Source organism: Lynx rufus, unplaced genomic scaffold (assembly GCF_022079265.1).
Source record: "Lynx rufus isolate CCGP_SWC_20201006 ecotype Redwood Valley unplaced genomic scaffold, mLynRuf1.p SCAF_2, whole genome shotgun sequence".
Classification (NCBI taxonomy): domain Eukaryota; kingdom Metazoa; phylum Chordata; class Mammalia; order Carnivora; family Felidae; genus Lynx; species Lynx rufus.
This window is the reverse complement of record NW_025814834.1, coordinates 194436786-194442785: the sequence shown is the minus strand read 5'-3', so window position 1 is coordinate 194442785 and position 6000 is coordinate 194436786.

Sequence of the window (6000 nt, the reverse complement as noted above, 5' to 3'; positions counted from 1 at the left end):
CTATCCTCAAATCATTTAGCCAGCTCTCCCCCAGACAAGGTTTACGTATCTTAATTTTGTTCCCAGTTTCTGACCCAAATCATCCTGCCCTGATCTGTCCTCAAACTCTGCCCATTGATAATGTGGCTGATTGTTGAATGCTCTTACCCGTGACTCCGTTTCCTGGTTTTTTGTTTTTGTTTTTGTTTTGTTTTGTTTTTTCTAAGCAGATTCTTAGGGGTTGCACTCAGCTAAGCAGGTTGGGTGATGGTTGGAGAGCTTTCTAGTTAACTGGGTCGTGCACAGTAGCTATAGCGATCTTCATGCTTGTCTCCTTGGGATAGTCACGTCCCAAGAAAACCAGATCAGGTCAGAATGGAAGAGGATTGGGGATGCTTTTCCCTCTTGGCTCTCTACTGAAGAATGTCAACTCTGGGACCGCAGAGAAACATTTCCCCAAGTGAGTTCCATTTGGTCCACACAGCTCCGTGACATGTGAGCCCCCTGTCATCAGTTCTTGGTCGAGGATGGTAGAAAGGATAAAGAGAGAGGAGGTCATGGTCATTGACACCATGGAGAAGGCACAAGGAAGAGAAGTGGTCACGGTCAATGGAATGACATCCATAGCAGAGCCAGGCTGGCTCCCTCGGAAGATCCTAGTGGCTCCCCAGGGTGTGGGTGCTGTCCGGAACCCCCAGATATTCCACCTTGAGTACTCACAAGGAGGTCCTCTGTTCGGGTTGTGGCTTTGAGTTCGCCAGTCTGTCATATTCTGTCTCCTGGACTCAGGGGAGGATGGCAACGCATGGGGTGGCTCCCTTCCCTTCGTCTCGGGGACCTTCAGCCCATGGACAGACCAGTACGGTTTTGCAGAGCCTGCTGGGAGGCCCTGGGAAGAAGAACCTCAGACTGAGGTTCTGAGATACAGTTCCCAGCTGCTGCTTCTCATAAAGGACCAACACCGCGGGCTGCTTCTTCTACCCAATCTCTTGCCTGTTGAGTTCTTCAATCTCAGGCCCTATGATAGAGACCAATTGTGGGCTGTCATGTGCACAAACATCCTTATGCTCCTGTGTGTTTCCCAGCCTCCCTTACAGTTAAGTTGGGGCCATGTTGACTGGTTCTAGTTAATGAGCTGTGGGCAGAACGGATGTCGGTGATTTCCAGGATGGCACCTGAGAACATCCCATGACATTATCGAGCCCCCTTTTTTCCTCCCATGGCAACAGTGGGAGCTGCAACCCGAGGATGGCAGTGTTGCATGACAGAGGAGCCTGGGTCCCCGAGTCACCCCTGGAGGAGTGCCGCTTGACCCACTGGGGTAGGCAGAATTTTAGCTGCCATGACCTTTGCCTCTGGTGTTATGTCCATGAATATATTACATACATTACATGGCAAAAAGGGCTTTGCAGGTATAATTCAGATTACTAATCAGATAGGGAGATTATCCTGGCTGATCTGGATACACCCAGAGAAGTCACACTAGCCCTAAAAGCAGAAGGGGAAGGCAGAGAGATGTGGGGAAGGGAAGTCAGAAAGATTTGTAGGGTAAAAAGGACTTGATGTGCCGTTGCTGGCTTTGAAGATGGAAGAGGCCATGAACTAGGGAATGTGGGCAGCTTCTAAAGGCTGAAAATGACTCAGGCCAACAACCAGAGAGGAAATGGGGACCCCAGTCCTGTGATCTGCCAATAACCCCAATGAACTTGGAAGCAATTCTTCTCAGAGCTTTCTGATAAAGAGCCCTCCTAGGGGTGCCTGGGTGGCTCAGTCGGTTAAGTGTCCGACTTTGGGCTCAAGTCATGATTTCACGGTTTGTGAGTTAGAGCCTTGCATCAGGCTCTGTGCTGACAGCTCAGAGCCTGGAGCCTGTTTCAGAGTCTGCGTCTCCCTCTCTCTCTGCCCCTCCCCTGCTTGTGCTCTTTCTCTTTCTCAAAAATAAACATTAAAAAAAAAAAAAAAGAACCCATGGGGTGCCTGGGTGGCTCGGTCGGTTAAGCGTCCGACTTCAGCTCAGGTCATGATCTCATGGTTTGTGAGTTTGAGCCCCACGTCGGGCTCTGTGCTGACAGCTTGGAGCCTGGAGCCTGCTTCGGATCTGTGTCTCCTTCTCTCTCTGCCCCTCCGCAACTTGTGCTCTGTCTCTCTATGTCTCTCAAAACATAAATAAATGTAAAAAAAAAAAATTATAAAAAAAAGAACCCTCCTGGCCAACACTTTGATTTTGGCCTTGTGATACCCTAAGTAGAGGACGCAGTCAAATCCCCACTTGGACATCTCACCTATTATAAGACAATAAATGGTTTTATCTATCTATCTATCTATCTATCTATCTATCTATATTTTACAGAGAGAGAGCACAAGTCGGGGAGAGGGGGAGAGGGAGAGACAGAGACAGAGACAGAGACAGAGAATCTTAAGCAGGCTCCACGCTGAATGTGGAGCCCTACACGGGCCTCAATCCCGTGACCTTGGGATCATGACCTGAGCCAAAATCAAGAGTCAGACACCCAACCGACTGAGCCCCCCAGGTGCCCCGATAAATGGTATTTTTAACAAGCTGCTACTTTTGTGGTCATTAGCAATGGCAGTACTAGAAAATGAACACACCTAGATGCGATTTTGTGTGTGTAAGGAAAAATCCTTCCAGCCAGTGAGATGCTAGAGCCTGCCTGTTGTAGCAGCTAACGATGCTTATTCTGATGAATGCAGCGCCCCCCACCCCGTGTGCAGGGAGCAGAGCTCCACGCAGGCCATGAGGCACAGGAGAGGACGAGGACACTGCTCCTGAGGCATCTGAGTGTCTGCTTAGGTCTCCTGGGGAGCCCACAGGGTCAACAGAGGTGGGTGCTCCACCAGGAGTGAGCTCAGGCCTCTTGAACCCTCGGGAGCAGGAATGTGGCCCAAGAAGAGAAGCCTAGCGGGGAGAAAAGGCAGGTCTCCCAAGATCACATAGCAAAATAGCAACAGAGCCGAAGCCGGAAGCCAGGCCTCCTGACTCGAAGGCCTGGGCTGTGTGCCCAAGCTGGGTGCTAGTGAGATTCGCATGGGAGCGTGCACGCGTGTGTGAGCTCCAGGTGCACGTGCGCGGGCTCCACGTGTGCTCGCCAGGCCGGATTCCTCCTTCCCCAGCTCCCGGATCTCCAGGGTTAATGCTCCGCTCAGGAGGCTGAGAACAGCCTCTCCCCTTTGGTAATTGAAATCAATTTCTCAGCCTTATCTTTAGGAAACCTATATAGTCTAGACTGTAATCTGAAAGCCTGGGCTCGGGCAACTTTTAAATGAAAACTCCTCTGCGAGGAGGCGGAGGGGGGGAGGGAACAAGTGGCTTGCCTCTTCCCACAATTTCTCAAGGAGCGCATGAGTGTGGAGGTGATGTCTCTCTTCTTTTTCTGGGTATTTGGCTTCTGAGTACGTGAGAAGGTGTTTGAAAATGTGTGAGCATATATGTGTGCGAGGATGTGAGTGTGTGGTGGTATGGTAGAGTGTGTTAGGATGGGGGAAGATGTGTGTGTGTGTGTGTGTGTGTGTGTGGCTGGACACAGGTGGGGAGGCCCCCTCTTTGTGTTTATTTTTGCCTCTGAGCCTGTGAGTACACGGTGTAGGAAATGGCAGAGAATGTGTTCTCAAGTGCAGATGTGTGTGTGCAGGTGCCTATGGGAAAATTCGTGGGCTTGTAAATACGTGTGGGATCAGAGAATGCATATTTATGTGTCTCATCTGAGAAAGCATTCCTCCTGGGCCTCACCTCTGAATTCCCCCGGGGCCGGGAGCAGTTTCTTTTTTCTTTTCTTTCTTCCTTTTTTTTTTTTTTTTAATTTTTATTTATTTATTCTGAGAGAGAGCGAGTGAGCAAGCAGGGGAGGTGTAGAGAGAGGAAGAGAGAGAGAGAATCCCAAGCAGGCATCAGCGCAGAGCCCGAGGTGGGGCTCGAACTCATGAACCGTGAGATCACGACCTGAGCCGAAACCAAGAGTTGGATGCTTCACCGACTGAGCCATCCAGGCGCCCCAGGAACAGTTCCTTTTAATGCCTCCAGTGGCCTGACTACACTGCTGCTCGTCCCTGAAAACCATCCTAGCCCTCCGGCTTTCCCCTGTGCCCCCGGGGAGGAGGAAAGGCCCTTGATTTGTCTACTCTGGAGAACCCTGTCCTTCCCCAAGCCCTGGCAAGGTTCCATCCAGACGGTTCCTCTCTAAAGGATGATGTGCCTGTGGGCAGGGGCCCTGGCTAGATCTCAGCCTCCGGGGGAGGCCTCTGGGTGTCACTCAGCAAGTGGATGTTCCGCTTGCCAAAGCTGTGGCATTAGACACAGAGGCCCACGCAGGTGAGGACAGCTTCCTCCCCGCCCCTCCCCCAGCAAAGCGTCCCCCCACCCTCCCCGAATCCCCATGGATTTCTCATTTGAAGTCAATCAGCCTTGAAATCCCTGCCAGTGCCTGCAGGGTAATTATGGGGCTGGTAATCAATGCCAGACTCTCAGCTGCCCTGGGTGGGAACGGCACAGTTTCCCTGGACTCCAGAAAACACTGGAAGTGGTAGTAACAGCCGGGATTGGGAGGGTCTGGCCTGGAAATAGCCTCCGGCTCGGATGGGGAGGAGTTGGGAAGGAGGGAGGTTGGCGTTGGAGCTGCTTCCCAGCAAGGCCTGGGGGCAGAGGGTGGCTGCGGCAACAGAGAGGACAGGCATTTCCCTACCCTGTGACTGGGGGAAGCGTGGGGCACTGTGGGAAGGGCTGCGTGTGGAGGCAAGGACGGCACAGGTACCAAATTAGCATCAGCCCCTGAAATGTCTGAGATCGGGACCTCTGCCCTTCTGAGTTCTGTCCCCCGTGAAGCTACCTGGGCCCTGATTACTTTGGTAAGTGACAGTGATGGGGGTGGGTAGAGCGGCCGCAGCTGTGGTGAGGGGTGACGGTGGCGTCAGGAATAGGAGGCTGTAACAGGTGACTTGAGGAAAGTGGGGAAGGGGGGTGGGGATGGTTATGGCGGAGCTGGAAGAACTGGTGGTGTTGGCGGGGCGGGGGGGGGGGGGAGGACACTGTGCTGAAACTGATGATGCTGGCTGTTGGTGGCGATGGCGACCGTGGCGGGGTATGGGAAGTGTGACAATGGCAGTGAGATCGTGGTGAGGGAGAGGGTACCCAAGGGTGGTGACAACTTTTGAAGAAGGAACCAGAGGCGGGGGTGTGTGCACACGACTGGACACGACCCACAGGAATGGGGTGAGGAGACGGGGGCCCTGAAGAAGGGGGCGGTGCCTGCCGGTGATGGCCAGGTGGAGAGGGTTTGAACCGAGAGAGCTGTCCCTAGCGTCGGCAGTGTGCTAAGGTGCCAGGGGCTCAAGTCAGGCAGAGAGCCGCCGATTCAGCAGCCAAGGGATTTTTTTGGGCCCCCTTGTGGCATGAAAGTCAGGAAGGTGGAGCTTGGATCCTAGAGAAATAGCTCAACTGGAATCAGGAGCCCAAGCAGAGAGCCGGGTAGGTGATCGGAGGATAAGCCGCGATTCTAAAGGCCAGTGGTGTAGATGCCAGTCTGAGAAGGGGTGAAAATGTCCCCCGGCCTTGGGGACTTGCCAGGATTTAGGTCCTGGCATCCCGTATAGCTCCTGCCCTGGTGCTTTGGGTTCTGCCAGCCTTCATACCCTTTGTTCCTCCAGAGAACTTTATCATCAAGGTCAGATCAGTGACCAAGCACCTGGGTGTCTCTTTGCTGCCGAAACAGACTCAGAACCCAGTGTCCTAGAGGAGGCTGAGGGTGCTACACAATCACTGTATGAAAGCCCCAGACTCTGGCTTGGGCTCACATCTGCTTTCCCTTTTGCGGCATTGTCCTGTGATGAAGAGTTTAGGGTTGAGGATGCAAACAGACCGCGTTCAAGTCCTAGACCTGTCCCTTCCTACTTGTGTGACCTTGGATAACGTCCTTGACTCCGTCTCCTTTCCTGTAAAATGGGAGTGGTGTTACCAGCGTCCCAGATTGCTGTGAGGAGTGCGTGGCAGAGACTGAGGTGGCCCCAGTA